General features: G+C 41.5%; 1 long non-coding RNA gene across 2 annotated transcripts; it reads left to right on the forward strand.

Annotated features, from left to right (window-relative positions):
- Positions 1-4808: 4808 nt before the first annotated feature.
- On the forward strand, positions 4809-10382 carry LOC144375434 (uncharacterized). Of its 2 annotated transcripts, XR_013435293.1 has the most exons (3): positions 4811-5151; positions 8264-8349; positions 9919-10382. It is a non-coding gene; the product is annotated as an uncharacterized LOC144375434 (long non-coding RNA). The 2 variants fall into 2 exon arrangements; XR_013435292.1 differs by having other exon boundaries at positions 4809-5151; positions 8264-10382.
- The last annotated feature ends 1511 nt before the right edge of the window (positions 10383-11893 follow it).

An 11893-nucleotide genomic window follows, 5' to 3' on the forward strand; every position in this document is an offset into this window, starting at 1 on the left:
TGTGCTTGCTTGGCAATCAGATATATCTTCAGTTTAGCAGATTTTACTCTGAGAATTGTCCTCGTTATCTTTTATTATATGATTATGTGGGTTCTGGCTTAATGATTGACTTAATGATTGTAAACTGCCTCTACTTAATTCTATAGATGATCTCTAAACTGAGACTGCCATCTATGACCATATTGATCTAGGTGTGTTCTACATAGGTACCTTGTGAAGCTCAGCACCACCCTGGGCATTCTTTTAGACACATTCCCATGTTCCAGGTCACCTCCTGGCCTGGGAGTCTCATACCCACCTTATTTAAGTGTCATTGCCTCTGCTTCTCTGTTCTTGTTCCCTGTTAGACACATTTCATGGATCCTAGGATTGGATCTCACTTTCCTTCCTTTTCTATTTTCATTCCTTTGTTGTTGTTTTTTTTTCTCATACCATCTTTTGGGGATCTCCTGAACACCAGGTCCCTCTTGTTTTGAACTACAAAGGAATATTGTTTGTTGATTAAAAAAAAAAACATTATTTTACTTATTTATTTTTATGTGGTGCTGAGGATCAAACCCAGAGCCTTACACATGCTAGGCAAGTGCTCTACCACTGAGCCACAAACCCGGCCCCTGTTGATTGGTTTTTAGTGAGACATTTCAGAATTCAGTGGAAACTCTGTGTCGGTTATCTCCAATTCAATAAGAAGTCATTATTAACATATGATGTTATTAACCAGCCCTCCTGGTGAAGAATAGAGTCAAAGACGAGAAAAGACTAGCGATAAAAATACTGGATAAGAAAACAATTGTAACCTGCCAAGCCAGAGCAAATGAGTACCAAAGAGACATTAGGGACCTCTCACAGGTGGAGGATTTGGAAATTCAGTAGGAGGGAGGAGGAAAATCAAAAACAAAAAAAATGCTCCTAAGTATCTATGACCACAGCTAATAAGGGAAGTCAGTAGTAGTGTTTTGGGTGAGGTTGGATCTCAATGGTAGAGTTGGTTTTAAGTTTATATAGTGTGAATAACCATGATAACATAAAGGAAAAGCTGTGTAGCAGGCAGGTGGAAATGCAGATCTTAAGAATATATTCAGGGAAGAGGTCAGTGCTGACTTAGGAGTAGAGAGAAGAACACACATGTTCAGATCCCAAGGAGGGAAAGAACTAAAGGGACAATAACTGGTATAGCAGTAACAGGATTACAAAAATTTTTGTGCAGATGGGTGAAGGAGCTGTTAGTTGTTCTTCCCATAAGTTTGATGGTGAGAAGAAAGGGCACTGGTGTGACAGCTCACTGGGGGAGCTGGGTCCTGGAGAAAATTGTTCCAAGTATAGGGGAACTTGATAGTATAAAATGGCAGAGGGAAAGAAGCAATAGAGAGGGAGAGACTGAGCATGCCAAAGGGATAAAGAGTGACTAAGGAATGATATGAGATCAAGGTCATAGACCAAAGAAGCATTCTTAGAAACTATACATTTCACTTCTTTCTTTCAAAACAGATGAATGAAGACAGAATATGTGTGTGTGGGGGGGTGGAGTTTGTAAGGTCTTCTTGTCTATATAAACAATTTAATTGACACATATTACAAAATTTATGGATCTATGTGAGGTCTTATTGTTTGTTAAAATGAAGATTTAGAATAACAGAAAGAGAAGAGGTACTAGCATATTTATTTATTGTCCAGTCAGTGCACATGAAGATTTTTGGTAATGTTTCTCCCTGTTCATGTCCAGGAACCATTTCTTTGTGCTTTTTATTGTCAAATGCACCATTCCTGGCTAATTTCTTACAATTCTGTGGCTCTTAAGAATTTGTTGGAAGGCTGGGGTTGTGGCTCAGGGTTAGAGCACTTGCCTGGCACGTGCAGGACACTGGGTTCGATCCTCAGCAGCTCACAAAATAAATAAATGCAGTAAGAATGTTGTGTCCAACTACAACTAAAAAAAAATCTCTTGGAATGGAAGGAGATAGAGATGTAAGGATATTCTTGCTGCCATGGTTTCCTGATACTCCTGGGGTAATGTTGGTTACATCATCATCCCTCATGCTATCCATGAGCATTGGCTTCCAAAGACTCCCTCAAAGATTGTTACCACACTTTGCTGATGATGACCATACATGCAAGTCTTCCCTAGGGTATGGAGGGAAATGTGAATAAGTTATCTTCTGGTCTTGTTAAGTTCATCATTTGAAATTTGATAACATAAAAGTAGAACAACACATCTTCCAATCTTGTCTTCTCTACAACCCTTTAGACTGTAATCACTCTGTCTCTGGAATATGATCTCGTTCAATGATGACTTTTTCTTCCACATGCTACCACCAATGTGGAGAATAGGAGTGGGACCTGAGGACAAGGCTAGAAGGGCAGTTCCATTCATGCAAGAAATATCCTTTGCTCATCTGGTCAACCCAGGAGGGTCTGCTGTTTCCACATCAGTTGAAAGTATAAGAAGACCTTGAACAGAGGAGTTCACAGGTATTATGAGGCAATGGTCTCAATAAACCTCACAGCAGATAAACACTGCTATGGCTCTCCCTAGAGGTCTACTGACTTGGGTGCAGGGCCTGTGGAAGATATGAGGTGTCTGCCCTGGGTGACACTGGTGGAGGGCACACAGGAGAAGATGGGTAAGAGCCTAGATGTGGGTTCACATACACAGCTCAAGCCCAGGGTCAGTAATGGATTCTCAACTTGCCACAGTTGTCCTGAAGCCACAGAGCAACCTCTGTGGATAAAACTAAGTGACTGTTTACCTGGGAGGTGAGTTTGGTGTTAAATGCTACAACCTTTCCTTTAGCTTCTCTAAGGCTATGATCATGCAAATCTCTTGCCTCACTCATATGAGGCAATACCTAGCTGATTTTTCTCTATTTTTGAATGTAGAAACATTACATGGAATCAAAGACTAATTCTTAATCAAGAGGGATTTTAACAGGAAACTTGCTGTCCTGGTATCTCCTGTATGTGCTGTCACTAAGAGGTGACACACAATCTTATACCTTGCTTAAGAACACCAGATAATTATCAGAGTCCATGAATGCCACCTGTTTTCCAAGGAAAGACAACATCACTGAAAGTGGGTGCCAATAAGTCTCTGGCTCCACATAGAGATCTTTCCCAAGGTTTTTCAAAAGAGTGTATGCATGGGCAATGTAAGGGAATCCTATAATTTGACAGGTTTTGCAAAGGGTTGTTTAATTAGAGGAACAAAGGTGGGTAAAAGCTAGAGTTGATGGGAGTGGACAGAGAAATGTGTGAACAGTGATGATCTGAAGCAGAGATCTGACTGTAAAAACCAATCCTAAGCGACCTTAGACATCAGACCCAAAAACTCTTTAAAACAAGATTCCTCCATATGTCCTTATGGTAAATAGACATCACTTTATATTCATGAAAACAAGTTAATTAAAACACACAAGGAAGCAGATTACATTTAGATGAGTGGTAAAGCAAAAACCTAGCACACTTGTCAATAATTTTATAGTCTCTGATTCAGTTCTTTTTTTAAAAAATTTTAAACTTGGGATGACATTCTTTTTAACGTTTATTTTATTTATTTATTTTTATGTGGTGCTCACGTGTGCTAGGCAAGTGCTCTACCAATGAGCCACAATCCCAGCCTCTGATTCAGTTCTTAAATTAAGAATTAATGTTATGAACAAATAGTCATTGCTTAATTTTAATTATTTTCTTCTTTGTGCTTCTCTGTTCTTTCCACATTATAAAAAATTAATTTGTGTTACTTTGAATCAGAAAAACACACGATAAATACTATTTTAAAATTTGAAAAAAAAATATTAATTTCTGTCAAAAGTATAGAGTTCTAATGTTTCTAGATGGTTCATTCATCAAGAAGAAGTTAATTGCACATGCAAAAAAGCACAGCATATGAAATAGTCATATGTTGTCTTTATTTCTGCCACATACACCTGGAGTCACACAGCACTGGGGTAGGAAAGAGAGGATATTGCACACTCTCTAAATTCACAATCTTGATTTTAAATTGCTTTTTTCTTCATTTTGGCACCTGGATCCATCTGGCTCCAAAGCCTTAGGCCACAGATCTTCTTGTATTTTTTTTATCTCACTTGGCATAAATGTTGGCTCTGTTCAATTGTCTGTGTCCGATCATTAGCTCTCCTTATGATGTTGTTACCTCTGGCTGTGCCAGGTAAACGTGCCTTCGAGGTTGGCCCAGGTGAATTCTGCTTCTTCTGGCTGACCAGTGTGAGTGGCACAGTCACAGGTTCGCGGTGAGTAAGGGGCAGATCTGGACAGTAACCAACGTGCCTTTTATAAAACTGTCCCTAGGAACTTGCAGGTGAGAAAAATAATTTATACTAAAAACGGTGCTTTAGCAAACAAAACAAGTGAATAGCCAACCTGAGATGACCAAATTCCCAAGGTGGCCTGACACCTAAAGATAAACTGCATGGATTAATTTTCTAGGGCCGTTGTAACAGAGTACCACAAACTGAGTGGCTTAAGATAACAGAAACATTCACTCAAAATTCTGGAGTCTGGAAATCTGAAATGCAAGCATTGGCAGAGCCATGTTCCCTTCAAAGACCCTAGGGAAGTTTCCCTCCTTGCCTCCTTCGGTGTCTGGTGGCTGCCAACAATCCTTCTTACTCTTTGGCTTGTAGATGCCTCACTCTGATCTCTGCCTCTGTTCTCACATGACATTTTTCTTGTGTGAGTTTTTTTTTTTTTTCTCTGTGTCAAATTTGACCTCTTCTTTCAAGGACATCAGTCATATTGGATTTAGGGCCTACTCGAATGTAGTGTGACTCATTTTAATTAGATGACATCTGCAAAGATCCTATTTCCAAGGAAGTTCTACTCATCGGTACCAGGGGGTTAGGACGTGAGCATATCTTTTTGAGGGACATGACTCAACCCTGAAAACTGGTTTAACCAAGGTCACTCTCTTGGGACTGTGAACTAGAAACCACGCCTAGAAAAAACTGCAGTTGATAGTGGAGTTCAAAGTCAAATGACATAATGGGCTCTAGTCGGGTGGGGCCAAGGCAACACCAGCCATGCGCAAGCAGGGGTTATTTGGGTACAGAAAAGAGGCAGGGTAGAAGTCAAGGAAGCTGGACAGAAAGAGAGGAGGCTCGAGTGGCAAAGAGAGTGAAGGAGAGCCTCCTGAAGGTAAGGATGGAGAGCCTTCCGGAAGCTTCTCTGCACTTTTTCCACTCCCAGTCCTTCTCAGCTTATGCTAAACCTCTTTTCTCAAGATAACTGCTTTAACAGTTTGTTCTTTGTGACTTCATGAACTAAGATAAAGCAGTACAAGGAGAGTCTTCTTCTAGAGGAAACAAAGGCTCTGAGACATGCAGGGACTATGGCCCAGGGTTCTGCCTCTGAGTGTGGCCACCTTCCAGTGTTATTTCCTCTTGACCTCTAGATCCTGGAAGGAAGCCAGGGTACCAGAAAGCAGCAAATGGTTTTGGTCAGCACCTTCCTGGAAGAGCAATAATTACACACAGGCCATCGGGGAGCTGCCCGGGCCTGCCCAGGAAGCCCAAGAGTGCCACAACAGTTGCCCTTCTAGTCTGATTCCCAGATTGCAGGCCAAGTCCCAGGCAGACGTGAAGGTTAGGGTATGCTGACTGCTGATTAGTCTGTCAATCTCACATTTGTGGGGATGGAAGCTGATTCTGGGCCTGGAATATGCAGAAGGACTTAGTCAAGAACTTCCCTGCTTAACTTTTCAGTCTGGGATTCCTCTGACCTGGTTTCTCCCCAGCTGGCGTGTATATATATATATAGTTCATAATTTTCTACCACTAATGGAGATTCAATTATACCATCCCTGGAAGGAAAGGGAAGGGGGGAGAGAGAAAGAGATAGCAAAAGGGATTATTTGGGATCATATTATACTCCGCTCCTACTTGTTTCCTACTTTCTTTCCTCAAATGTTTTGTGTAAGCATAAGATAAGTTGTCATTTCTGGAACAATATAATAGGTGCTTGTAAGGACTTCCTTAAACAGCTTTCAGCGGTGAATGATTGAATGACTGAGGAGTTTGTTTTATTTTAAATTTAAACTCCAGGTAAGAGGATAAATGCAATTTGGAAGTCAGAGAAGTGGCCTCTGGTACTTGCTCTGACAGGCCATGGAGTCCCTGCCAGAGGCATTCTCTCTCTAACAAGGGAGAAGGTGGAAGCACATCTTGAAGGTCCCTGGTTCATTCCTTGGCCCATAACTCTCATGGGACTTATTTGACTATTGCTCTCAATGCAGAAGTATAGTGAAGGGGAGAGTGCTTAGACCACCAGCGTGATGACCATTTGCAGAGATATGAAGGAACTGACTGTAGAGTACCTCATTTCATCCTCAGAACTATTTTTAAAAATCAGCTTTAACAAGCTTAGTGTGGTGGCCTATGCCTGTAATCCCAGCAACTCAGGAAATGGAGACAGGAGGATCACAAGTTTAAGTCCAGCCTTACAATTTAGTAAGACCCTCAATAGCTTCGGAAGACCTGGTCTCAAAAGAAAAAAAAGAAAGAAAGAAAGAGGACTGGGGATGTTTCTTGTTGTTGGTGGTAAAGTGTTGAGAACCCAGTACCACTAAATAAATATATATATATATATATATATATATATATATATATATATATATATATATATTTTTTTTTAAATTAACAAATGAGGAACTGGAAGATCAGAGAGATTAACACTTCTGGTACTTGAATTTCTGGTTGAACAGGAAATCCTGCGGAATTGGTATCACTATATATTTTCTATTTGCATTGAACTTCTTCCTTTAGAAGGAAACAGGAAGTTTAAAAAAAAAAAAAAGAACAAGAGGAGGCAGTTTAGCCTTGAAAGACAGAAAGTTAAGTATCAGTCAATAAATGCTTTCTATTAATGTAGGAAGAGTGTTTATGTTAAAATAGTACATCCAAAAAGCCAAAGGCTAAATTACAAATTATTACCATCTTTGTTTCACAGTCCTTCCCAAAGTGGTGAATCCAAACAGAAATGGAACTGCTTTTCCAGATCTGGAGATAAATAACACCAAAACATTAAACAATGGTAGAGATATGAATAGTCTTTTCTATTTTCCTGATTTTTTTTTATAACAAACAATATCTTATAGTGAAAAAATGCATTATAATTATTTTAAAGATAATTTCCCCAGACTTAAGGCTTCCAGAAATGACGTCTTGAGTACTTAGAGAAATTCTGAGTATTCTCTATGGCTGGAACCTGGAAGTTTCTATTCTGAAGCTAAAAGAAGCCACTGAAGTGTTCAAAGGGAGACTATTTTATGGTCAGATTTGATTTTTAGGGAGTCTACTGTGTGACATTGTTCAAAATGAATTGGAGGTCAGGAGATAAAGGAGAGGGGACCTGTGACATCTGTCATGGTGCATGAGATGGGGTTTCACCTTAGTCCAGGGGGACAACCACAGCATAGGTATTAGAGAATGCTACCCCAAATCCATGGCCACTGCACAGAGCTTTGGGTGGTGTGTGTGTGAGGTCGGTTTGAGGTGAGGTGAGGCGTTAGGTCAGTGAGGTTAGGTCAGCTAAGGGAATAAAGCACCAGGCAACCCGCACAGGCTGGGGAACAAACAATCAGGTGCTGAAAGACAAGGAGTGAGTGAACCTCCTGTCAATCAGTGGGGTCTCCTGACCAATCCTGGAAGGACACAGATCTCAGCAAGATCCCCAGACCAACCCCAGGAGGACAAGGGACTCTAAAAACCTCCCTTTCCTGTCCTAAGCCCTCCCTTCCTGCCCTAAGCCCAATAAAATTCCAATCTGGCTGAACCTGGGTGCAATTCCCCTCACCTGCTCTGTTGGACTGGAGGGTCTCTCCCGGAGTGAATCTCAATAAAGCCTCCTTTAGTATCTTTTAATCTGCCTCCTTTTGGTCACCAGCACCTGACCTTACATGGTGTGTGTGTGTGTGTGTGTGTGTGTGTGTGTGTGTGTGTGTGTGTACATGTATGCATGCACACAACATAAACACACACACATATGCATGCTGGGCAGAGTTTCCAGGACAAGGAGGATGTCACCCCACATAGGGGAAGTTGCCTGCTGGAGATTTTGCTTCTCCCCAAATCTGCCTCTGCACAGCATCCTCATGCTCTTTCCTTAGGACTGTGTGCTCTGCAGCCCCTCTGCCCGCTCACCTAGTCTCTCCAAGCAAGAACACTGCCTATCAGGGTGTTGGGGTCTTTCAGAGGCATTCTCACCTTCCCATTTGCATGCAGATGGCCTGAACTTGCGTCTTTCTGTTTAGAGGTCAGACGGTGGTGTTGTGTGCAAGAGGAAGAGGCCCTATGGGACCCCTTTGTGATGATAGTGGCTGTGTTCCCTTCCCCCAAGGTAGGTCCAAGTTCTGACTCCCAGTGCCTGCCAATACAATCTTACTTGGAAATAGGACTTTTTCAAGTGTCATTAAGTTCAGGATCCCCAAATGAGATCATTTTGCACTTAGGGTGGGTTTGAATTCCATGATTGGTGTCTTTATAAGAGAAAGAGAGTAGACACCAAGAAGCACACAGAGAAGAAGGCCAGGCGAAGACAGAGGTTGGTGTGACACATCTACACCAGGAGAAGGCTAAGATTGCAGAGCCACCAGAAGCTGAAGAGGCCTGGAACTGATTCTACCTGGAGGCCTGCAAAAGGAACCAACATCTTGATTTTGGACTTCTGGCCTCCAGAATTTTGGAAATGAAGTTCTGTTGTTTTAAGCCACCGAGTCAGTGGGTTCCAATAGCCCTAGGAAATTCATGTGTGATCTATTTAGTGAGAGCGTGGCTGAAAGCTTGATCCTTGTTCCCAATGCCAATTCAATAATGAAGACATGGTTTATGAGAAAAAGAAAAAAAAAAAAGACGTTTTATTACTTTGCTAGCAGAGGAGAAACACAGGGGCCTCCGTGCCCAGAGGCTGTGATTCTGCCCATCAGGGGCAACAGGGGACTTTTAAAGAGGTGATTCAAAGGCTATATTCCACATGTTCTCTCTCTGGAGTCGTAATTCACTTGTTACTTTGGGAGACAGTCATTTCTGAGATCTTCTGGAGCCATCCCCAAAGTCTAGATTACTTAGTTCCTGTGGTGGGTGTGTATTCAAGGACAGATAATTCAGCCTGGGTTGGGGAAGCAAGGTAATTCTGTTTCCCCCGAGAGTAGAGAGAGGAGAGATTAGGGAGGAGAGAAAGAAATGGCAGACAGCAAGGGTGTATGAAGTGGACCACATTATGAGAGCAGAAGAAGGGATAACCATCAGACGCTTGGACTGCTAACTAGAGAGAGATTTCCATACAGGCAAGAGACCGTGAGGTCTAAAGCAAAATGGGGGCGTGAGAATGGGGAGAAGAGACATTTGAGCAAGGTGTGTTTTCTTGTTTAAAGCAGATTCTCCTCCTTGAACTCTGAGATCCCAGAGTGGACATATATCTCAGTGTCAATCAGACATGGCACACTGCTGCTTCTCCTCCTTGTCCCTCAAAGTCTCTTCCTAAATTGGTGTTTTAAAAGATGTCACCTAGAGTTGAGAGCATATAAAATGCCACAAGGTACCGGAATTGGCTTTTCTCTTTGTCTTAAAACTTCAGCAGAGACCCCAAGTTTCAGGAATAAGACAATAAGTGCCAAGTGCTTCCCCATTCCAGAGCAAGGCAGTGGGTCACCTGTGCAGGGTGCGTGGAGATGGTGATGTCAGCACTCACCCCTCACCTCCCTCCAGACTGTAAAAGAGAAGGTGAAGAATCACAGAGAGGTGAGTTGAAGAGTCTCCCAAGAGGTTTTTTTTTGCAGAGAGATATTGGAGTGGTCCCTAATAAAAGGATTGCAGAGGGGAATGTTTCCTCCTTTTGCTAAGCTGATGACAGGAACTTAGAGAAAAATTGCATTTGGAGGGCTTGAGATTGTGTTTCCTGATGTTTGAGGGTTCTTGGAGCCTTGCCGCCTGGGAATGCCTGAGCCAGGAAGCAGGAGGCTGCAGTGGGCACTGGTCCTGTCTGGCAGCATTAGGAGGAGAGCTTATTGTCCAGGGTCAGCCTGTTCTCTGACAGTTTGACAGGTAAGAATGTTGAGTGTGAATGGTGGGCTCTGTGGGCCATATGGAGGCAGCTGGATGGGGTTATTTTGAGAGGGACCCCATCCAAACAGACTGTGTTGTAGGGGCTAGGGTTGGCCATCAATGGGAACAATTGAGTTTACTCTGAGAACCTGGTGCTGAGTGGGAACTCACAAAGCAGACACCAGGAAAAGGCATCGCTTGTATCCAAAAGCTGTCAGGTGAGAGACTCATCAGTGATGGGGATTTCAGAGAACCCACAAAAACACGAGGCTCTGGCTTTCATCATGACCCAGGAACACTGATATAAATAACAACTCTACTTTCAAGAAATTTATGTGTGTGTGTGTGTGTTTTTTTTAATGCCCATTTCTTCTAATCACCAGTTTTCTGGTGCTGTTTCCCTGGAGGGGCTCCACACAGTATCCAAATGGGGGAGGTAGAACAACACTAAAGAATCCTGAAACTAGAGAATCCTCCATTGCAGATAGCTCAGCCTGGATTTCTCAGGGAAGACAAGTTTTAAATTAGAAGAGACTTATAAGTTTCACTACTACCCTGGCCTTTGGGATGTTTTTGTATTGGACAGTTTTAATTGGTTCTTTATTCACCTTAGCTCCCTAAAAGATCCTATAACATAACCACCAACCAACAAGTGATACACGTTATCTGTCTTAGTATAGTTTTTTTCTTTAAAGTAGAATTATAGTAGTTATAGGCAGTCAGAGGTAATGACAAACAATCTAAACAAGACAGGCTAAGAATTTATATAATGTAATATGCACTTTTGAAGTTATCCCTCTGACAGGTGCATGTAGAGAAAAAAAGCAGATCGTAAGAAGTTGAGAATCCATTTATGATCTGTTTGAGAGCCTATTTGTAGTGAAATTTGCTCTCTTCTCCATTAGAGTAAATAACTTTCATTAACAGATACAAGATTAAGTACACGACTGTCACCTCTATGTTATGGTGACATAACTGACCTATAACATTCCCATGAAAACTGTAGACTTAACCTCCAACCCCAAGCAGTAGGAAGCATCAAGTCATTTACTCTAGGTCAAAATTTTAAATTATTCAAGGTTCCTATTAAGCAGTATTCCCCTCCCTATAAGTAATTGTTCAGGCTCAAACCAAATAAAAACTCATTAAGACTGCAAAAGAGGTAAGAAATGCAAATTAAACTACACCAAGATTCTATCTCACTTCAGTCAGAATGGCAATTATCAAGAATACAATGAATGTTGATGAGAATCCCACTCATACATTGTTGGTGGAACTGCAAATTGGTGCAACAAGTATGCAAAGCAGAATGGAGATTCCTTAGAAAACTTGGAATGGAACCATCATTTGATCCAGTTATCTTACTCCTTAGTCTATACCCAAAGGACTTAAAATCATCATACTATAGTGATGCAGCCACATCCATGTTTATAGCAGCTCAATTCACAATAGTCAAGCTATGGAACCAACACAGGTACCTCTCAACAGATGAATGTAAAAATAAAATGCGGTATGTATATACAATGGAATAATACTGGGCCATGAAGAAGAATAAAATTATGGCATCTGCTGGTAAATGGATGGAACTGAAGACTATCATGCTATGTAAAATAAGCCAATCCAAAAAAAACCCAAACAAACAAACAAAGAAAAAAACCAAAGGCCAAATGTTCTCTCTGATATGTGGATGTGGACTCACAATAAGAGGTGGGAGGATAAGTTCATTGGATTAGACAAAGGGAAATGAAGGGAAGGGAGAGGAGATGGGAACAGGAAAGACAGTGGAATGAATTATACATTCCTTTCCTATATTCCTATGTGAATATAGGACCAGTGAAACT

This window comes from Ictidomys tridecemlineatus, chromosome 2 (genome assembly GCF_052094955.1).
Source record: "Ictidomys tridecemlineatus isolate mIctTri1 chromosome 2, mIctTri1.hap1, whole genome shotgun sequence".
Taxonomy (NCBI): domain Eukaryota; kingdom Metazoa; phylum Chordata; class Mammalia; order Rodentia; family Sciuridae; genus Ictidomys; species Ictidomys tridecemlineatus.